The 24,225-nt window shown below is 41.8% G+C and overlaps 1 protein-coding gene across 3 annotated transcripts in view; it reads right to left on the reverse strand.

The window, feature by feature from the left end:
* Positions 1 to 24,225, reverse strand: part of plxnb1b (plexin b1b) — a 204,034-nt gene that overhangs the window by 145,238 nt on the left and 34,571 nt on the right. The window contains exon 2 of one of the 3 annotated variants that reach the window (XM_039797858.1): positions 18,206 to 18,276. The exons of the other annotated variants lie outside the window; for them this stretch is intronic. The gene's annotated coding sequence lies outside the window, so the exon portion shown is untranslated. The remainder of the gene's footprint in view (positions 1 to 18,205; positions 18,277 to 24,225) is intronic. 3 annotated transcript variants of the gene reach the window in all.

A 24,225-nucleotide genomic window follows, 5' to 3' on the forward strand; every position in this document is an offset into this window, starting at 1 on the left:
TAATAAAAAATTATTATATTTTTTTGTTTCTTTAATTTTGGTTTTATTAATTGTTTGTTTTGCCTGTGGGCCTTAATTTGGACAGAAATTAATAAAAGTCCATCATTTCAAACTTCATCTTTGACTACCCTGAGTGTCAATATCTGCTCACGACGACTCTAATACATCTACCCTCAACATTACTTAAAAATCACAAAACCTACTTTATGAGCTCCAGTCTAGCTTTCGTAAATCACACTCTACGGATTCCTGTTTACTGTTTCTAACTGACTATTGGCGCTTTTCCATTACATGGTACCTACTCGCCTCGCCTCTACTCACCTTTTTTGGTTTTCCATTACGAAAAAAAGTACCTGGTACCTGCTAACAGGTACTTTATTTAGTACCTCCTCAGTCGAGGTTCCAAGCGAGCTGAGGCGAGCCGAGAAGGTGACGTGAAACCCTGCAGGCTACAGATTGGTCGGAAAGAATCGTCACTGCATTGCTAGCGACAGACGGCATTTTTAAATAGTTTAGCCAGCGGTGTTTTTTTGCTGCCGGAGGCTCCACGCAGAGCTTTCTCCATAGCATACAAGTGGCCTGATGTTTATACTTGTGAGCTGGTGTGTGTCGAGTCGCCGTGTGTGTGTGTGTAGCTGGTGAGCGAGGGAGAAGTGAGAGAGTGCCGGCGATTAGCTCCGCAGCGAGTAGTGACTCTAGAGTCATATATATGTGAGAGAAACAAAGTGTCTGCCCTGTTCTTTCTGACCACGGTGGGAAATCTGCAGCAGTAAAAGTTAACTATCTTGTTGATTTCATGTTGTTTACGGAGACGAAGAACCAGGAAATGAGTCGGGGGGGAAATGCAACGCTACCAAGCCACGCCCACGGCAGTCGCTATGACGACCAGCCACGCTGAGGCGGTACTAAAATCTGCAATTGAAAAAGGACGCACAGTGCGCCGAGTCGAGGTGAGTCGAGCAGGTACCATGTAATGGAAAAACGCCATATATCAAAAAGGAGGTAGATAATGGAAACGTCTGTGGCATAGTCATGTTAGACCTACAAAAAGCTTTTGATACAGTCGACCATTGTGTTTTAATGTATAAATTGAATGCCATGGGTTTTAGTGAACTAGCACTGAAACGGGTGGGCTCCTATCTGGAGAATAGAATGCAAGTAGTGTACATTGGGGGGAAAATGACTCGACCAAAAGAAATGGACTGTGGGGTACCTCAAGTGAGCGTTTTGGGTCCACCTTTCTTTCTGCTATATATAAATGACCTAAAGTCTGCTTGTTCATGCAGTCTTTTTTTATATGCAGATGATTCTGCACTGGTCGTTTCTCACAAGGATAAAAATGTGATTGAAAGCACACTTAGGGCCGTTACAGAGTCAATGCATCAGTACGCATACATGTCCGCAAGGCTACGCATCGCTACGCTTCATCGATGCGTGGCAAAATTTGTCGTCCCAGTCTTTGTTACGCACCAATGCACACAATACTATGCGTTGTCGGTGGGGGCGACATTGCAAGTATTGTACATTATTTCGAGTATAGGTTATATTTACAGAAGAAGGTTTGAATACAATGGCGGGCAAAGAGGTAAAATGATGATGATGGCAGAGGAAAGCATTATTGTGCAGGGAGATTATCTACCCCCAACCCCACCTCATCCATATCCCTGTTTCCCCCACTTCTATCTGACCCTCCCACCACCCCAACACTAGTGGCTTCGACCGTTTCTGCAGTTACCCCACCATCTCATCCCCCTATCACCCCGACATCATCAGCCTCCGTGGTGGCAAAAGGAAGCGTAAAAGTGTCAGGCTGATTATGGATCCATGTGAGAGTAACCTCCTCAATAGACTGCAGGAAATACGGCAAGAGAGAGAGAGGGAGATAGAGAGGGTGAGGGAAAGCGTGAGGATCGACATACACACCACTTTTTGTAATTACCTGTGCCATTTTCTACAAAATCTCCCACAGGAACAAAGCACTATTTTGATGTGCGACATCAAACAGCTCAACTCTGCTACCCCCTGTTGCGTGAGCGGTGTATTGCATTTCACGCTCGCCCGTGATGCTTGCGTAGACTATGAAAAGGAGCGCGTCGCTCGCTTTACTTGCTCGCATTGCTTGCTCGTGTTGACTGCTCGCATTGACTCACGACTCGTTGCCAGCGGCCTTAGCGCAGAACTTCTAAATGTTAGCATGTGGATGGCTGATAACAGATTATCACTTTGTTTAGGGAAAACTGAATTCTATTCCTATATTGTTTGGAACAAAGATAAAGTTAAAGAAAGCCTCATGTTTTAAGGTCCTAGTTGGAGATACTGTAATTACTGCCAAGGAATCAATCAGTTACCTTGGATGTATGTTAGATTGCTACTTATCTGGAGTAGGTAATCACCAAAGTAAATCAGAGAGTCCGCTTTATGGCCAGAATATCAAGGTTTTTGGATGAAAAAAACAAAGCTAATTCTGGCAGGAGCTTTATTTCTGCCTTATTTTGATTATGCCTGTGGCTCATGGTACAATGGTGTCACAGAGAACCTGAAACATAGGCTTCAGACGTCTCAAAATAAATTAATAAGGCTTATTTTAGACCTCCCCATAAGAACTCATCTGGAATCTTCCCACTTTGAAAGGGTGGGATGGTTGAAAGTTGAGGATCGAGTATCTCAGTTGCAGCTGTGTATGGTACATAAAATTGTTTATGGAGATGTTCCCAAATATTTTAGAAATAATTTTAATAGAGTAAATGAATTTCACAGGTACTCCACTAGGGGTAGCTCAACAGATTTTTTACCCCCCAGAGCTAAGACTAATCTAGGTAAACCAGTCTTTTCTTTATGCTGAAACTACCCTTTAGAACCGGTTACCTGGAATAAGCAGTTTTAAACAAGGTTTGAAAGTATGGCTTAGGTGCCAATCATAGTCATTACCTATTTGTATTGTTGTTGTTTTTTGTATAACATGGATGAATTTGTTAATGTATGATGAATGATTGATGTATAAGTGACCTGCTGCCACTTGTCCTCTGCCGCTGCCCTTATAGGGACAATGGAAATAAGTCTTTGGGCTTTATTGTATCATCCCTGACTATCATATATTTTAATGTATGACACAGAGTACTGTTTATTTTATATTTAAGTGGTCAAATAAAAATCAAATAAGTTATTACATTTTTAATAAATCATTTAATTTTGACCCTGTGGCCTTAGCAATAAACAAGCCGTTGTGTAATGTCGCAGACTGTCATTTTGTGCTCCTTTTTAAAAATAAATAAATATATTTTTTAATATTTTTTAAAAGTATCGGTTCAGGCACCGGCACCGTTTTAAAAGTATTGTTTTATTACTGGTATCGGAAAAACTCCAAACGATACCCAACCCTACCCTAATATCAATATCATAATTGTGTAGAGTGTGCATTACACAATTCCTTGTATGCTGACACCATTGTAGATGTGGGAAAAAATACTGGGATAGCGATCCTGTGATTTCCATTCCTGCTCCTCCTTGAAGCACATATAGGGTGGTTCCAGGGTAAAACGCTGAGCAAAGCCATGAAGAGCCACCAACTGGCACAACTTGGTTGAACAGTAAAAAGGGTTGCCTGCCTTGCTCATGATCATGTGTGGGGGATTCCTCGCCTGAAATATTCAGAGAGACACATTTGCCTTCCCTGTTGTGAGACCGTAGTGGAGATGCATGTCAACACGGCGTGGCATGGCGTGGCTAGAGCAGAATGAACCGGGCCCTGGAAACAACCTAATAGTGTTTTCTAAAGGCTGTTTTATGGTTCTGCGGAGGCTCCACACAGAGTTTTCGCTGTAGCCTACGTAAGTGGCCTGATGTTTATACTTGTGCGCCAGTGTGTGCATCGAGCCGGCATGTATGTATGTGTGCGTGTGTGTTTGGGGAGTGTGTGGTAGAGCGAGGGAGAAGTGAGAGAGTGACTGTGATTAGTTTTGGAGCAAGTACAGACTTTAGAGTCATAGTGAGGGAAATAAAGTGTCTCCCCTGTGTTTTCTGACCAAGGTGGGTAATCTTTAGCAGGAAAAGTTAACCCTCTCCTTGATTTCATGTTGTTTATGGAGGAGGAGAACCAGGAATTGAGTGAGGGGAAATGCAACGCTACCAAACCACGGCCGATCGACGCGTATTTGCATTTCTCGAGAGGTCCACGTCAGGCTACGGCGTAGGGTCCAGCGTAGACGCAGAGGGGTCTGCGGGGGTACGCCGTCGATTCGACACGAAGCATAAGACAGCCTTAAAAATAATGGTTTTGTCTACATCTCTCCCTGGTCATTTTGGCCAGTCTAGAGAGCTTTTACATGCTTGTGTTTCTCTGTTCAATGCTTCATTGGTTGGTAGCTTAAAGCAAAGGGAAACGGTGAGGATGGGTTTCAATTTGTCAGCTACCTCGCCCTCCAGTGATGTGGTCACAGTGTAAATGTGTGGGTGGGGTGTGTATTGTCCTTTCATCCCTTTCTGTCTGTGTGTGTGTGTAACGGTGAGAAAGGCCTACTCTCATTGATCAGCGTCATGTGTGTTTAACTGCACCCCTCTGGGTATCATCTAGCCTCCATCCATAATCTGTCCATTGTCTCTTTCAATCCATTATTTCTCTTCATCACTCACTCACTTGCTCCATCCATTTCCTCATCGCCATCCCCTGTGCTGCCCCTCTTTGTCTCTCCAATTTACCTTTCTGTTTCTCTGTGTCTTTGCTCTTTCTCAGTCTGTATATTAATTTAGTCTGTCTTGGATGGATGGAGGGGGAAGGGAGAACAGAGGCAGAGGATGGCTGGTTAAATGAGAGAGAGGTCAGGGTACGGGACAAGGTGGAGGATGGGAATTATTGAGAAGGAGAGAAAAATAAGAGACACTTGCCATGGTTAAAGACATGTCTGGGAAGACTTCATCACATATTGTGGAAATCTAATGAACCTTTAATGTTATTAATAATATGAACAATTTAAAATATTGTAACAGATGGAAAAGCAATTTCACACAGCTGCTAAGCCAAAACCTCAGCAACGAACAAGCAAATAATCAAAACCAAACAACAAAGCCACAGCAGAGCAGAAAATGGTATCCTCTCATTTTAATACATTTGAATAGCAAAAAACCAATATTACATGACTGTGCGTAAACATACACGCCACTTTCCTAAAGCCAAGTGGCGTGTTCTCTGTATGCATTTTGAGCTATCCGCGTGTATGTCTACGCGTAAATCCCAGGGGGGTCATCTAAGGGTTGTCCCCCCCCCTAGAAATATCATTAAAACAATACTGTATTGTAAATAACATAATGATGTATACTTAAAATATCTGTGTAAGTAGTAAAACAATACAAACCCCAAGAAATGCTTTTTAAGTTTAGAAACATTTTGAGTTCCCCCTCCCTTGCATCACAGTGGTTTGGTCCACTGCATGCTGTACGTTAGGATCTGCACTCGACTCACAGTCACATCGGGTAGTGACAGGAATGTAGCTAGTAAGAAAGCGGTTCAAGGCTGTTTTATACAAATTAAACATCGGATGAAGTTCTTCTTTTCTCAAATAGAAATGATGCTGAGTAATTAATGAATTAGTCATGACAAAAAAGTTTGCTATGTTAATGTAATATAATGTAACGTTACCTAGCTTGTTTAATAGCTTGTTCAATAGAAATGCACCCACTACAACTAACGTTACCACGGCGATAAGCCTAACGTTATGTATGTGAACTGATATTAGGGTTAATATTGAAGATCTAGAGTTGTGTTTGAAGTGGCTGATCAGTAGGTTTGCTGCAGTTAAATATATATCTTCTGTCCCAGACGAAACCTAATATTTATGTGGAGGATGCAAGATAATTTTATAATTATAATATGACCGCGTGGTGAACCTATGAACCTAACTTATATTCACACATCTGCCATTAACATTTGTGTTGTTGTTGTCCAGATAAAATGACAGAGAAAAGAAAAACAGACATAAAAACCTTTTTCAGTAGGCCTACACCAAAACACCAAGTACAATAAGTCTTCAAGACACGTTGGTAACATCTTTGTAAGAATGGGTGCGTATGGAAATACTAAAGTCACTATGTCACAGGCAAAGGAGACAGAAAGAACTGAGGAACAGGGAGACCAGGGACAGTCAGGTGTAGAGTCTCTAAGTGTGTTGAGCTTAGTTCATATTTTTGGAGGTGTGTGGCTGTCAGGGTCAGCAGATAGCTAATCAGATCAGCTAATTTAACAAGTGTACAAAAGTATTGTATTTCTTTTATATGGGGACACTTTTTCAAAATAAGTCATTATGTTTTAAGGTATTTTTGTGGCTTGATTGTAAACAACTTAAAAATAAATACATGGTTTTAAAGAAGAATATTTTGGTCAATTTAGACAGCTTTTTCATTGAATCAAGAGAAATGCTGAAAAGAAGCACAACGGTACAGTCTCCATGCTACACTAATGATAGTATTAAGGCTTTCCTCTAGGAGTATAATTGTGGCTGTATTATTTGTGTCCCCTTCAAAAATTTAAGTTTAAGCCGGTACACACCAGCCAGACGGCCGACCCTGAGCAGAAAAGCCAGTCAAAATGATCAGTCGCATCCCCAAGGTCCAAAAAACTGCCTCGGAACACACTGAGGCGACACCAACTTGAGAAACGTAATACGTCTCCATAGCAGCAGGCGGTGCTACTCTGTATTGTTGCCCAAGAAATGAAAACCGGCAGCTGATTGGACGAACGCGTCACATGGGTTTGTTTTCTCCGGAAATTGAAAGCCAGACTGTCATGGCGATCTCATATTGTACTAAAATAGTTCACTGAAACATGTTTCTGAAAACATTTTAAGCAAGAAATAGGCCATGCAGTTGCTGAATCGGTCTTAATTTCAGTTCAGGTCAGTTTAAAAGATTTTCGTCAGATTTTGAGAGACTCGCGCTCATTCCGCTAGCCATTTCCGGCTGAGTCCCGACTGCCCTGCTGCCGACTGAACACGTCAGGTCGGCCAAAATGAACGCCGACAGCCCCTCAGACGGACGACGGCACGGGACACACCGAACAGACTCGAGTCACTGACCTCGCCAGACTGTCCAACGGACGATATTCGTGTGTCCCGGGCTTAAGTCAGTGGAGGCCAAACGGCGTTGATAAACATGCTAAAAAGAGAGTATGCGTCTTGATAACGCGCCAATAATGGCATACAAATTGGCGTGTCATACATACGCCACTTCATGAGATCAGTCTGAAAAAAACAGAGTCTGCCACGGCCTAGCTTAGAATACCTGAATCTAAAATGTAGTCATATTTCATTCATGCACAAGTGTTTTTTTGTTGTTTTTGTTCTATTCTTTTTTCTCATGGGTTTGGACAAATTTGGGTAGTGGATCACAAAGACTTAAGTAAAACTTATTTGTAGTTGGGGGGTGTTGAAGATATCAACAAAGACTAAATATCTTCCACTCCAAACATCCTTGTTTCAGCATTTTCCTTTCAAAGTCAAGCACAATATGAAAGGGAACCCTGTGGATGACCTACTTCTTTCACCTTTTTCACAGCCTCCCCCAGTTTTGACAACACAGAATTACAACATCAAAAGCGGTAGACCGCCCAGTAAAAGCACTCAACCCTGCTTGGGTCGAATATTCTTATGGTCTGGAGCATCTTCAAGGAGGGGGCATTAGAAAGAGGAATATGGAACTAAATTGAAAAAAGCTTCAGGCTGCTGAAAAGCCAGAGTGAGTGACTAAATTTTATGAAAATTGGTCAGGCAGGGATTGAAATTCTACACCCTGCTCTGCTTGTCCGGGAAACCCAAGATGAATGTAGGTGACTTTACAGTTAAAAAAAAAAAAAAAAAAAAAAAAAAAGATGATGCAATCAGTGAAATGGGTTAGTGGCCCCTGCTCTTCATTCCTCTGTCTCGTTCGTGGAAGTCATGTGATAATGCAGATCAAAAAAAAATAAAAAGAGAGTGAGAGGACGACTAAATGACTTGATAGGATTATATTGTTCTGCTTGCTGCGAGCACTCCAGCTGCCTCGCTCCAGGAAAGTCACCTTGTCTCGCTGAGGGTGTGGAGATAAGTGGGGTTGATTGCGCTTAGTATTACATCAACTTGTTTGTTTAATGTGCGTTTCATGTACCATCAGACAAACAAAGGAGACACAAAAGAAAAATACTCTATAGGTTTACCTGAATGGAAAAAAAAACTAAAACAAAGAGGGCATCAGACAAGGACTCAGTGAGCTTCTTTACAACATACCTGCTCTAGTAATGTGTGTCTGACAAAGCTGGACTCTGACTCTTTGTCATCAGGAACATTGAGTCCCAGGGAACAAATGGCCTGCGAGTGATTTACAGTCCTCCTGGGAATGGATTTATGATTAGCAGCCACTTTCTGAGATGACCACATCCTTCTGGCAGACCCACAACAGCACACTAATTGATGCACTACTTATAGACTTAAACTTACTTAAGTACAGATTACAAATGTCAGCACATCCCACATGGTCACATCTGGAGGGAAATACTGCAATTTGCCGTTTTTGATTTTATCTCCTCAAGGGGCTAACCAGACTGTCCCATTTATTAATCCCCCATACTTTTCATGTACCATGATCTCTTCCATCACACGAACCATAGAGAGCAACATATTTTCTGTTTGGAACATCATTGTAAAGTTTCAGTTTCTAACTCAAACAAAGCAAAGGGTCAACTTTTTTTCTGAACTGAATGAATGATGAATGGTATCGGTTTTTTTTTTTCCAGTGGCACTTTTGGCAGAGCCGAGCCAAACCATGGCGCACTGATTTACGTTTCCTTTATAGCCTAAGTTTTAGCGCACGGAGCCTTGCCCGAGTTAGGCCTCTGGAGTACGGTCAAAGTGCGCCTGACCCAGCAAGCCCCCTTTCCCCCCCTCAAATGTTCTCAACTCATGTTCACTCAACTCATGCTTGTGCTGGAGACCAGAGAGAAAGAGGTTTATAAAAGTCTCTGTGTTGCACTCCACCCTCAGCCATGTTGACAAGAGGAATGGGAACTACTGTACATGAGACTGCTGTTCATTGACTACAGCTCAGCTTTTAATACAATATCCCCTTCGAGACTGTTTTACAAGCTGGGTGACTTGGGTCTGAGCAGTGGTCCATGTGCATTGGTCTCGGACTTCCTCACAGGCAGATCCCAGGCTGTGAAAATCGGTGAACACATCTCCCTAAATGAGATGTGTGTGTGGCCACTGCTGTACTCCCTGTACACGTATGACTGTGCAGCCATGCACAGCTCCAACTCCATCATAAAATTTGCAGATGATACAGTAGTGCTGGGGTCCATCTCCAAGAATAATTAGACAGCCTACAGGGAGGAGGTAGAGAGTCTGGCATCATGGTGCCAGACTAACTGCCTCCATGCTTAACATAGGCAAAACAAAGGAGCTTGTGGTGGATTTCAGGAGGGGTCAGCACTCCTATGCCCACCTCAACATCAACGGGGCCCCAGTAGAACGTGTGAGCGGTTTTAAATATCTGTGTGTCACCATCTCTGAGGACCTTACTTGGTCTGCTCACACCCAGACTATGGCCAGGAAAGCTAATCAGTGCCTGTACCATCTAAGGCAGCTGAGGAAGTTTGGAGCCTCTGCAGCCATTTTAAGATCATTTTACTCTGCCACTGTGGAGAGTATCCTGACGCAGAGTATGGCAGCGTGGTATGACAACAGCTGTAAGAAGGACAGGAAGGCCCTTCCAAAGAGTGATACGTGCTGCTGAGCGTTGTTGCGGTTCAGCTCTCCCATCCCTGGACGAACTCCATCAGAAGGGATGTTGGAGTAGGGCTGTCAAGACCCTGGCAGCTGCCTATTTCAGCTGCTGAAATCAGGCAAGCGATTCAGGAGCATCATGGCTAATACAGAAAGACTCAGGAAGAGTTTTTAATCCACAAGCGGTTAGGCTCCTGAATCAAAACATGACATGCACCTCCCTCATGAACTGCAAAATGCACCTTGCACTTTAAGTCCTGGATCTCCTTTTAGTGAGCACTTTAGTAGTACAAGGTTTTATTATATTTATGAGTAGGGGTAGTCTGGGTGGTATATCTTTTATCTCTAGCTTCTTATTTATTCATGTTTTAAACTTAACTTTAATTCTATAACTTAACTTATTATGCTATTAGTTATGTGATAGCACAGTTGGAGTGGAGTCAGAAATTAATTTCACTGCTTGTTGTAAGTGACTATGCATGGTTAGGGTTAGGGTTCATGTCTCATGACTGTCATGTCACTCTTATGTAGATACCATCAAGCAAAGTGTTACCGTCACGGTTAATGAAGACCAACAATTCCTGATTTTGCTGCTTCATAAAAAACCTTTACATAACTAGATCACGTTTTTTTGTTTTGTTTTTATGATTATGTTTTGGGCATTTTAGGCCTTTATTGGATAGGAAAGTTTAGGCATGAAAGGGGAGAGAGAGGAGGAATAACATGCAGCAAATGGCCGCAGGTCGGATTTGAACCCATGGGCGCTGCGCAGAGGACTGAGCCTATGTACATGGGACGCATGCTCTATCAGGTGAGCTACCCCGCCGCCCCAGGTTTTTTAATTGTTAAGAATGTATAGGAAATTAAACGTGTTATCCATCATTTAACAGCCGCTCCTTTGACCACTACAGCCATGGATCAGCCTGCAGCGCACAGAGCTCCAGAGAGCTGGGGATAAGAGCAGGCGGGCAGGGGTCAGATCTACGCAGAGCGCCGAAACAAAAACGCAGAGAAATCACTGACGGTATGATAATATCCAAAACACAAGATTCACTCTCAGTGGTTTATGACATGAGATGAGAATACTTTCAAAATACTAATGTTCTAAAATACACACAGAGCTACCTATAGAGCCTTAGACTCAAACGGAGTATGGAAGAAAGAGTCTCAGTAGGAAGTGGTCTGGGTCACAGCACCACTTTTCTATGTGGCTACCGAACAGTTTGCAATAGTCACACCACACCCTGCAATGTCCACTGCTGAAAACATTTCCACTAGGAGCCTGACAGCAGCATTCATTAATCCACAAAGTAGAGAGAGGACTACTGATGTTGCAACTAGCAGCACCATTTTACAAGATGTGACTTGGCTTAAATGGACATAATGCAGATTAATTATCTTTTCAGGTTATTTAAAAAAGTTTTTGATGAAGAATTTTACTAGAAATAATTTTAACAAATAATAGAACATTTCCATAATTGGAGTTAACAACAATGTCAACCTCTGCTGCATTCTGATCTTCCAAAACAAACTGAGCAAAGCATTAATTAATAAGGTGGATGGATGATGAAAATATATAAAAATCACTTCCACCATGCTTCAGGATCTTAGCAAAAGCAAAGAAAGCCTCTTCCAACACCCTCTTCACAACAGGAAAGGAGGAGACTTGCACTGGAATGAGACATGGGCCATCATCATCAGCAAGTCTCATCTTGCTTTGAGTAACACTGACACTGACAGTAAACTGACATTTGCTGGCAGCAGCATTTAACATCAGTGTGAGAGGACTTTTTTGTTGTGTCTGTTTAATTTGGTGCAGCAGACACACCTCACAGAGCAGCGAATCTGTCTCATGCTGATCTGATTTCTAGACCCATTGCTTTAAAGTCTGTGTGAAAGTGACTCAACAAACAACACCAAATATACCTTTACAGAGTAAACACAATTGACAAACCTAACCTCCAGGCCAAACATACCAAGCAGTTATGCAGAGTCCCCTGATGAAGCCTGTGACTTAAGTTAATCTGTGGGCGCAGTATGGGCTCATTTAAGCAGGTTTATTTGGTATCACCCCAGGTTCTTTATGAAACCCCCTAATGTTAACTAAGATGTCTGATACGTTTAAAAACACATTAATCTGCAGCCCCCTATCCATCCCTCCCTGCTGAGGCCTGAGCAGGCCAGACCATTGGTTCTGAGAGATACTCTTGGTGCAGCCTGAAGGCCATTCCCAAAGTCCTGTGGTCACCACATGGCATCTCTAGCCCCACAATGTAGTTATGTTTTGAGGAGGCAGCTATGTGCGTATACATAATGTTATTTAAGAGATTCAAATATATATTTTCTTTTTTTCTTCTTTATTTTAAACGTGCATTCAGGCTGTGATTCACTGTGGTGTTTTGTCAGTATTAAGCCGCTAGCTAAAATTTTCACTAGCTGCTGGCTAATTTATGTATATTACACACTGTCGTCCAGCTCAGCCAAGAACGGAGAAATGTTGAGTTACAAGAAAGCAGCCTTGTGTGTGTAGAGGTCTGTATTGTTATACTGCAGCAGCCTGGTGTCATTTTCAGGCAATTTGATAAAGGCAAACATGCTACGGCTGTGCATAATGCCGATGCTCTAGTGAGCCACTGGCTGGCTAAGCATGCATTCACACACACTGTGTCGGTCATCAGACAGTCCGGCAATAACGCAGGTCTTTCCATTTTTTTTTTTTAATGCCTGCGGCAAAAAGTTGAGACCGATTCAACTTTTGGAGAAATCCAACTTCACCCTGTGATGGATAATCACATAACCAGTGATCAGACTCGTCAGTCCATTTTAAGATGTCCGGTACAGTAAATGGGAAACATCACTGCCTCTTTCCCAGTTTACCTTCTGGGCACTGCTAAGGTGCCGTTGAGCAAGGCACCAACCCCCCAACTGCTCGGGACACCTTTAATGGGCAGCCCCCTTATTCTGGCATCTCTCCGCTTAATGCATGCATAAGGTCCTGTTTGTGCATGTTTGTGGTTACATTAGTTTAAAAGTGTGATTTCCCCTTGGGATTAGATCATCAACAGTCTTTTCTTCTTCTATCGCTGCCACAAGAAAGTTTTAAACACTATGAAGGTAAAAAAAAATAGGGATGGGGTATGTATCGGTAAGTATGTATCATGATTTTTTTGCGACAATTTTTAAAAGGCGATTCTTGAGTATGTGTTCTGTATGTTTTGTTTTAAAACAAAATAAAAATCTGTTAACAATAAAAAAGTACCCAGTTAGTACTCAATGCTTGCTCAGACTGTTTCAGATATTTACAGATTTCAATCCTACTTTTTTCATTTTAATCTGTAGTTTATTTAGGCACAACTCTTGTACTGTTGTCCGTGTTAAAGGGTAATTTTTTCTCTTCACCCTAGACCCTATTTTCCCATGCATTAAAAGGTGCTGTAGGTAGGATTGGTCACTTAGCCAAAAATTTCAACATCAACAACTTCTCAGTCCCTCTCCCATTTCTGCTAAAGCCCAAAATGGTCTCCTAATCCCCTCTCCCCACAAGGGAGTATTAATGTGTGTGCATGAGCAGTGACTGACACACCGTTAGACACTCCCTCCCCTGGCCTTGATTAGTGCATCTGAACAGGGAGCTGTGGATTTTTGCAAATCGCACTACAGGCTGTAGGTGGTGCCAGAGGAGCCAGAGTTTTTTTAAATTACCTGCTTCATGTAGTTTTATTCGAACATAGGGCCAGTTTTAGCAAATATGACAAAGTTAGTTTTATAAGGCTTACCTACTGCACCTTTAATGTGAACAAAACTCTTTGAAATTGGTCCAGTACTGAGCCAGAACGCTGGAACCGTCAGCCACGAACTGGCCTGCATGTAATCCTACAAAATGTGCTGTTACTGTTTATTTAAAGGGAGTCTGGTGGGTTTTGCGATAGCAATTTTGGGGATGTAAAAAAAAAAAAAAGGATCTTAGTCTTAAAAAAAAGGTCTATCTCTGTAGAGATCCTTTCCATAATGTTGTCAGACACATGAAACAATAACCTGAGCCTGTCAGTGGTAAAACAAGCACTTTTGTGGGCATAAATTGAAGGTGCGCAATTGCCCAATAACTTACATTACAGTGATCTTGCTTTATACTGGACCAACTTCAGAGATCAGTCCCATCAGTCACTTAAACACTAAAACATGGTTGAAAGATTGAAAGTTGCCCTTTAAGACAACACTGAACACGGAACTTTTGAATGAGAACCAGCCCTGTGCCTCAGAAACAGCACAGTTACAATGATGAACCCTGGTCTGCTACCAGACTGCCAATAATAAAATTAATCATGCCTGGATGAAGCCAAACAGAAGATCCATTTGCAAGTCCCACCCTGGTTTGTGTATTCTTTTCCTAAATCAGAGTTGGTTTCAGTCTTATAGTCACCCTTTTCCTTAACACCGTAATCTATTAATCTTTGTGTGCAGAAACAGCTAATCCAAACCAAAACATATATTTTAAAATGACACCTAGTATAATAGTTTTAAGTATGAGACCCTCAGTGGTGCGCACACACACACACACACACACACACACACACACACACACACACACACACACACACACACACACACACACACACACACACACACACACACACACACACACACACACACACACACACACACACACACACACACTTTCCTGTGTACCCTGGCTGATCATTTCCCTGTAATTTTTATGCTCGGCAGCTCATCTCCGGTTGGCCTTAGCGATGTGTGTTCAAGTTTGTGTGTGTCTCTGTGTGTCACGATTTCATTCACCAGTAATTCACTAATGATGAGAGAAACAGGCATGACTTAACTTCACCCTATTCCCAAACTAACCTAACTCAAAATCACAAGTATGAAAATGTGTGTGTAGGCAAGAATGAGGGCTTGTATATTTAAATGTTTAGCATTTAACACAAGGTCAATGTATGGAGTATCCAGCTTCTTCCGAATTCGTCTGAACTCAGAGGACCCCGAGTTCACTTTCAAATATGACTACGTCGTGCATCACACGTAGTAAACATTGTGGTTTTCTACAATTTCAAGCACTTTTGTCTTTGTTGTAACCAAATGAAGAAATCGTACACATAGCACTGTATACTGCTACCTATAGGCATGTCGCTAGTCTTATTATGAGTTAAATACTGCCCAATTAGTTATTTTGTAGCTTGTGCAGCTGAAATTGGCTAGAGACGCTCGATGGCTATATGACAACAATGGCCGACTTCAGCAGAAAGCAGAGCAGTAGCCTACCCGCGGTTATTAGTTCTTCGACACGGATGGGACGTCACACTCGAGCTACTAGTCGCGATTAAAAGACAAAAAGAACGCACCATTAGTTCCACAGAGCATTTTTCCAGCTTTCTTCCCTAAATGTCTAAAGCATGCCATCAAGTACAACACAATGGTCTTTGAGGAACCATAATGTGATCGTATGATGATAGCAGGTTTTCTGAAAACCCCATCTGTAAGTGAACTTTGCCACACCTGCCAGGTCTTCTTAATTCATGCAATGCAGGTGAAGGCCTCTATTATTCAAACAAGGCAACTATTGTGTAGCACAACAACAAAGACCCAAAACCAGATAAATGGCTTCCACCGAGAAAAGAGCCTGAAGCCCGTGACTTCAGATTTGTTGTTGTGTTTTTGTAAGGCAGATACAAACAGCCCTAACTTTATCGACAATTTTCCAGTCTTTCAAATCCAAAATGCTTGCTCATTACCTCTCAAATAGTTTGGTTTTGATTATTTATGGCGTGCTAGTTACCTCCATTTCCTGTTTACAATGACAACAGCAATTGTCTAGTTTACCAATAGGGCAACAGGGCATACAGTATACAATAGTGTTCATGCCCTGTTAATACACAGGGAATTTTGAAATCATTTCTGTGCAGAAACAGCTAATCCAAACCAAAACATATATTTTAAAATGACACCTAGTATAATAGTTTTAAGTATGAGACCCTCAGTGGTGCGCGCACACACACACACACACACACACACACCAACACACACACACAACACACCACACACACACACACACACACACACACACACACACACACACACACACACACACACACACACACACACACACACTTTCCTGTGTACCCTGGCTGATCATTTCCCTGTAATTTTTATGCTCGGCAGCTCATCTCCGGTTGGCCTTAGCGATGTGTGTTCAAGTTTGTGTGTGTCTCTGTGTGTCACGATTTCATTCACCAGTAATTCACTAATGATGAGAGAAACAGGCATGACTTAACTTCACCCTATTCCCAAACTAACCTAACTCAAAATTACAAGTATGAAAATGTGTGTGTAGGCAAGAATGAGGGCTTGTATATTTAAATGTTTAGCATTTAACACAAGGTCAATGTATGACCTGTTAAAGCAAATGAGGTGTGTGTGTGTGTGTGTGTGTGTGTGTGTGTGTGTGTGTGTGTGTGTGTGTGTGTGTTAAGAGAACACTGTGTATGTGTTTGTATGAGCTGGTTAAAGACAGAAGTGACACAGAGAAGAGGAGGGTGCATGTGTGTCTTTAGGCAAACTGAACAAACACAGCTATGGATTGTGGTGGCACCTGGATAATTTTTTGCAGCTGCTGCTGTGGTCCTACTCGACGCCCCGCACTGCTACTACTATTATTTCTAGTCATAGTTCTATTATATTTATTGTTACTATAATTGCCACTGTGCATCATGCCAACTGCTATAATTATTATGAAGGATTATTTTAGAGATTTCCAAATGTTCTGAACGCTCCAGTTTCAACAGTTTTTTCTACTCTTAAGTGTTACGGAACTCCAGAGCCGGTCTACGGGGAGCCTTTTCACTCCCTATTTAGCCCCATTGTACAGAATTTGGTTGCAGTTCCACCAGAGTTCCACTGGGGGTGATCGCAGGCGAGTGCAAAATGAATGGGACTCTATGGAGCTAGACGGCTAAATTTGTTTCTTTCACCTAATTGCCATTGACAGTACTTTTCTCCTTTTGATTTCTTACAGGTTGAGTCGTTGTTGCCCATAACGTGCTAGCATTCTGCTAATGAATGCTGATTGGTCAGTGAAGGACTGATTACAACTAACAAATTTTTTCATATAGGCCTACTGTATATACAGATCAGTCTCAGGTTGAAACTTGTAGTTCTGAAAGTTAAGTTGCACAACTTAATGTAATGTTTATGTATATTTAATGTATGCCTTAGTTTGAGGTTGATATCATTTGAAAAAACAATGTAATATGGCACTTAAATGCACTTAATATGTTTAGTTTTTTTGAGAGATGATATTGTAAGCAATGTAGGCAATACAAATGTTGCTTTTTTTCCAAAAATGTTGCTTTTTCCCCCTAGTTTGGGTTGTTTAAAAAACGCAAAAAAAAATTATCCGATTAATCGATCAATAAAGTACTAGATTAATCGATTACAAAAAGAATTGATAGCTGCAGCCCTAAAAAATTCCATTAAATTCCAAACTTATTTGGTTCAGCAGTCTGTGGGCACCTTGCCACCATTGTGAATATGATTATTCAGCCACTGTTATCATCAAGGCTGCTAATAATGGCCAATAAAGCTCAGGGTGCGAAGATTTGGTGTCAGTCTTAATGACACTTCAGAAGGGTGTATGCCCAAAAAGGGCCTGAGCCTCGGTCCTCCAGCTATAGGACAGTTGGAAGGTATCTCAAAGCACTCAGCCAATCTGCCACCCTGTAATGACCCAAGCTGAATGATGGGGTTTGGGTTATGCACAGAAACTGCTGACAGGAAGATGCGACCCTGGGCGTTCTGCTCATTTGAAACAGCTGGCTGGATGCATGGCCCAAGAGAGGTTATGAGAAGACAAAAACAGTTCACCCACCAACACCATCCGCCTGATTCAACCACAGAAGCTTCCTGGCTTTCCCCTCTCTGGCTTATCCTCCAACCAGTTCCTACGCGCTACCCCAGCCTGGGAATAAATAGTCCTGGCTCCAATTTCACAATGTAATCAAAACACTGGGCTTTGTAGGAGCGCACAGAGGATAGGAGCCAGGCAAAGCAGTGGGACAGGGAGGAGGAGGGATCAGGCCTTAGTTTATGTAACCAAGGTCAGCTGGAGGAAAACACAATAAGCCTTGGCTAAGGCAGAAACAGTAAGAGCACAAGGGAGGAGGGCTGACTGCGGGAAGGGAAATATGAAAACAAACAGATAAAAGTCCAGTAGGGAGGCCTCCGTTTGCGTGGCCTGAGCTTCTGGTTTAGCATGGGGAGGAGGTAATTGGGAGCAGCCGCTTACACTTTAAATAGCTGCTGAGTGTGGTGAGATGTGGTTGGAGAAAATTCATTTTTACAATGATAATGTGAGAATAAAAATTTGTTAAGGCTACCATTTCTTTTACTTGTTACAGTATAATTGTTGCACAAGCATTAGCAAGAAAAAGGGGGAAATTTAAAGTCCCTACCTTTAAAAATTCAGTGCTCTTTTCCTGCCATTTCTAATCTTTCCATGGCTCCCTTTAAGATTTGTCCAAACCTGGAAGAAGACAAGCAGTTATGGTGCGTTCTTTTTGTCGAACGTCGATCTACGAGTCGTTTTCTGGAGTTACGAACCAGAAGTTGCGAATTCTTCTTCCGAATTCGTCTGAACTCAGAGGACCCCGAGTTCACTTTCAAATATGACTACGTCGTGCATCACACGTAGTAAACATTGTGGTTTTCTACAATTTCAAGCACTTTTGTCTTTGTTGTAACCAAATGAAGAAATCGTACACATAGCACTGTATACTGCTACCTATAGGCATGTCGCTAGTCTTATTATGAGTTAAATACTGCCCAATTAGTTATTTTGTAGCTTGTGCAGCTGAAATTGGCTAGAGACGCTCGGTGGCTATATGACAACAATGGCCGACTTCAGCAGAAAGCAGAGCAGTAGCCTACCCGCGGTTATTAGTTCTTCGACACGGATGGGACGTCACACTCGAGCTACTAGTCGCGATTAAAAGACAAAAAGAACGCACCATTAGTTCCACAGAGCATTTTTCCAGCTTTCTTCCCTAAATGTCTAAAGCATGCCATCAAGTACAACACAATGGTCTTTGAGGAACCATAATGTGATCGTATGATGATAGCAGGTTTTCTGAAAACCCCATCTGTAAGTGAACTTTGCCACACCTGCCAGGTCTTCTTAATTCATGCAATGCAGGTGAAGGCCTCTATTATTCAAACAAGGCAACTATTGTGTAGCACAACAACAAAGACCCAAAACCAGATAAATGGCTTCCACCGAGAAAAGAGCCTGTGGCCCGTCACTTCAGATTTGTTGTTGTTTTTTTGTTAGGCAGATACACTTCTGACTGATCCTTTTTTTTTCCTCACTTACTGAGATGTACATGAGTTAATACCTAACTAATATTGTTTTCAGTTCTCTTTGACCCAGACTGTAAGGGTGAGGCCTGAAGCTGAGCTGTGTGAAGACAAGTTTGAAGTTAAAAGTGCAGAAAGCTGTTTGGTGGAATTGAGGGCAAGATTGATGGACTGAAAGGATTGACGTGATAGGAACCGGAAGGATTGCGGGCTTTGCTCTGATTGTTTTTGTTCCTCTCTGTGAGTTTCCTATTGTATCACACAATGGTTCATCAGGTTGAGTAAACAGAGGACAGACAGCAGAGAGTCTGGAGCACCTTTACTTTGAGAACATTAGTGGATGTGTTCAGTTTTCTAAGAGCAGAGGTGGGTAGTAACGAGTTACATTTACTCCGTTACATTTACTTGAGTAGCCCAAGTTTTTGAAAAAATTATACTTCTAGGAGTAGTTTTAAATCACTATACTTTTTACTTTTACTTGAGTAGATTTGTGAGGAAGAAACTGTACTCTTACTCCGCTACATTGGGCTACAATGAGCTCGTTACTTTTCTTTTTACCTCTTTGGTATTCTACGCGTCATTGTTTGTATTCCCCCGCGTACGCCTCATTTTAATGTTTTATTTTGAAAGAGAAAGAAAGAGAGAGAGAGAGAGAGAGAGAGAGAGAGAGAGAGAGAGAGAGAGAGAGAGAGAGAGAGAGAGAGAAAGACTTCCGCCAAAGGCTCTACCACGTACGTGACTGTTCACCAATCAAACGTAGTTGTGCAGTCTCGTCAGCTGGCAACAAAAAATAGGCGACGCTGATGCGTAAATCAACACAATATCACTTCTCCATCAGTCAGGACCAAGATCTGACCATAATTACACTTGTGCTTTCCATAAACTGCCGTAATTAGCCTATTATTTCAGTTGCAATCCTGCCAGTGGAAGCGATCGTGAGAGCAAATGAAAAATATAAAAAACATAATTCAAACCGCTGTGCGCATTGGCTCAAGAAGCAGAGAAATAGCCTATATGTAATTCCCTCCCATTCAAATCTATATATTTCATAAATATACCCATCAGGGAATGTTTACGGCGTTGTCGGTCTCTATATGTTTTAACTTTTATGAGCGCACTCTTCCCCCGTCTCTCTCTCTCTCTCTCTCTCTCTCTCTCTCTCTCTCTCTCTCTCTCTCTCTCTCTCTCTCTCTCTCTCTCTCTCTCTCTCTCTCTCTCTCTCTGCCTGATCTTCTATAAGAACGGTGATTCCGTTATCAATCGAGTAGGCCTATTGATTGGTCAGTAGGCGGTGCTTTTACACCGGTTGATCTCTGATCTCCAACATAACCTGCTCCCGACCAGGTTAGGCGTCCAGCATGAGTTACCACGGCGATTGAACCCGGTATCAAGTGATCCACCTCGTGATAAAGAAAACCCTGGGTTGAACCTGAAGTTAGCTCGTTAACCCCAAATCTTGCTTCATAGTACAGGCATCTGGCCTCATAATGAAAGCATGTTTACCTTAGTAAAAGTGCCAAACAGCAGCTCCATTACCTTGTTCTAGTTCTGCCTGCAGAGCCTGGTAAAAAAAAGTAGGTTTGGAAATTTGTGTTACTTGTGCTTATTTTTATGTATTATTATTTTATGTATTTTATTTTATTATAGTACTTGAATTTACTTGGATTATTTTTAATGTAAGCTATTTTGTAATTAATTCATTTTTATTTATTTTATTGATTGGATGAACTATAATTTGCCTAAAGAAATAAATCAGACGTTACTCAGTACTTGAGTAGTTTTTTCACCGAGTACTTTTTTACTCTTACTCAAGTAATTATTTGAATGGTTACTTTTTACTTTTACTTGAGTCATATTATTCTGAAGTAACAGTACTTTTACTTGAGTACAATTTTTGGCTACTCTACCCACCTCTGTCTAAGAGTAGAAGCAGTGAAGCTGTTCTTCAGCCAATAGCTCTTTTGACGCCGGGCCAAATGAAGAAACCTTATGTAAGAGCACTCACACGACACAGCCAGGCGCACTCTCTCACGTTAAGGGGGCGACTTGAATCCGGATGCATTTAAGCCTTAATGGCTCCCTTTGTGGCCATGAAAAGGAACTGTGCCAGGCTTACCATTGTTAGATGTACAGTGACTCAACTGGTGATAAGGTGTGTTCACTCATCCTAGCCAAAACCAGTGAGTCACCAGCCAAAAAAGGAGGGCAAACATCCATCTCCCCCATCCCAGAAACTACACACAGAGGGACATCACACCCAAATACGAAGGGACCTTTTGACAGTGCTGAGAGGGAATAGACTAAACTCAAATTAGGTCACATTAACATGGGAAAGAAAAGTATCACTGCCACAGCACAGTGGAGGCAAGGGGCACATTCTCTGTGAACAGGAGACACGTCCTTTAAAGCAACTAAAACTGTCACAAAAAAAAAAGGAATTCTCTTGTAAACCGACTTCAAAAAGAGGCCATTTCCAGGCATTTTAAAGTCCTAAAAATAGTTTGAAAGCTCACACTATTTTTAGGACTTTAAAATTGGCACAATTGCCCCTTGACTTGGCAAATCACAATTTGGTACACATGATAGCACCATAATGTTATTTTTTGTTTTACTTTTTAATTTTGTCAGTTCAGTGGAGCTGGAACATGTACATATCCCAAACACATCAAAAAACCTGGCTCTTCAGAGGAGGAAATGACACAGCATCACCAAAACCAACAGTGCCACAATTCCTGAGGTTGTTAAGCTGTCGGCCTTAAAACTATCATTGACAGTGTGCCTTGGTTGCGGCCGCTCTGTAATTAAATACCAGAAATTTTTACTCTCTGTTCCTTGGAAAATATATACAGAGTCTAAATACAACTCAGCCTTTCCAGGCTTGCTGGCACAGGGCTGATGCCATCCTGCTTTAATCCTCAACACACATCTGATCCTTTAACTGCAGAATGAACAATGGTTGTACCAACAAATCCCACTTGCAGGAAGGCAGAAAAAGCAGCCTTGGTGTCCAACTTAAGCCAAATGCATTGTCCTGCATTAAATCCATGCCGTAGGTACAGTACCTGTGGATACGGACCCTATGCCGTACCCTATGCTGTAGCCTGACGTGCACCTCTCAAAACATGTAACTTCACGTTGCGGCAACGCAGACCGCAACAACGGTGATTGGTCCGCATGGCCGTGGCTTGGTAGCGTTTAATTTCCGGGTTCTCCTCCATGAACATCAGGAAATCAAGGAGAGGGTAACTTTTCCTGCTACAGCTTTCCCACCGTGGTCAGAAAGCACAGGAGAGACACATTGTTTCTCCGTCTTCCTCCAGAGTCAGTAGGCTACTTGCTCTGAAGCTAATCCACGTAACTCTCACTTGCTCTACCACGCCCACCCCACGCATACACACGTGCTTGCTCTGCTATTCTCTTAAAGAGATACGCTAGAACAACGCCAATTGCGTAGTCTACGGTGTAAGAGGAGGAATGCTTTCCAGCGACAGCTTGGTCATCAAGTCTAATTGTGTTCTCACACTAAAGATGACAAGCAACACACTCTCTCTATGGCCAATTCATTCATTTGCAGTACCATGTTTTCTAATGGAAAGCAAAAAAAGATAAGCGCATCATCATAATCTGACAACACATGGTATGTGTGCCAATTCCCCCAACTCGTATAAGCCATGATTGATTTTTTTAGTCAGTGGGGGAAACACACAAAAGGGTTATTAGAGACGCCTCATCTGCAAATTTTAATTACTTTGTGACAAACATTCCTGAAAGAAAAAAAGCATCAAATGTGTTAATCATCTCTTATCAAACATACTTTGCCCTCATTGTGTGTGTATAGATGAATTTAAGCTAATGTTAATTTTGCAAACTTGGAACACTGTTGTATAATTGTAGCTTATTAAAACTTTGGTCTTATTTTTGTAGTTTTTGCCATGTCAGTTATAATAACCTTGTACTTACAAAACTACTTGTTCAGATCTGAAAACACCATTGGTCTCTCAGTCAATCTGATTTGGACGTGGCAGACAGCAGATTCGTGTAGTCCTGTAGCCAACAACAATTAATTTGTTAAAGATTATGTCATGCGTGGCCGGGTTAGCTCAGTGGTAGAGCAAGGCACACATATACTGAGAGGTTTATGCCTCAACGCAGAGGTCCAGGGTTTGAATCCGACCTGTGACGATTTCCTGCATGTCTTCCCCCTCTCTTCCCTTTCTCACTTAGCTGTCCTGTCAAATTAAAGGCGGAAAAGCCCAAAAAATAATCTTAAAAAGATGTCCTGCTTAAATCACAGGAGCAGCCAGATAAAACTTCACCTACAGCACCAAAAGTTATGTTAGAAATAAAAAAACATCTCAAATTCACACAAAGTAGAGCAAGGATTAAGTGTGAACTTGTTCTTTTGCTTTCACATGACGCTCGATAATGAATCGGATATGCAGCAGCAGAGGCCCAGGGGCAATCAATGAGGATATTCCCCACTGCCACTGTGTCAAACCCATGAAGCCAACAGTATTTACTACAGTTGTTTAGCACGCCAGAGCCCTTCCACAAAAGTCAGTCACAGAGTGATAATGCTTTTAGAATATAAAACAGTTCATTGTAATGCAAATTCTTGTTTTTTTACTTCTTCCCATTTTCTTTGCATAAACAAATGGTTTTCAAACTGAAATTATACTATAATAAACTGTTCCTATTCTGCAAATCCGCCCACTGATGACTTCCATCTTAATCCTTCTGATTTGAGAACACAGAGCCGGGCCAGCACATAATTCACTACATGGTTATTTAATTTTCATTTCTTTCAAATTATAGAAGGAAAATCACATAACATCCATGCAGTGTTTCCACTCTATTCAATCATCGGTGACAGCCAAGACTTAAAGACTGCCACCAAGACTCCCACAGGATTTCAACATTCAAATTTGATAAAATGCCCCTGACACAAGCACAGACACTTCTATTTTAGCCACTTCTGTTATGTGAGAAGTACGGCTCCACACTGTCCAAAGTAGTAAAAATACAAGATTGTTAAGGCTGGTGATCGTCTACTCTTGTGTGTGATGCATCTTCTTTCTCTGTGCCATAGAGCTCTATTATTGCAAAAAAAACAGACATG

The sequence above is a fragment of the Perca fluviatilis genome, chromosome 4, assembly GCF_010015445.1.
Source record: "Perca fluviatilis chromosome 4, GENO_Pfluv_1.0, whole genome shotgun sequence".
Classification (NCBI taxonomy): Eukaryota; Metazoa; Chordata; class Actinopteri; order Perciformes; family Percidae; genus Perca; species Perca fluviatilis.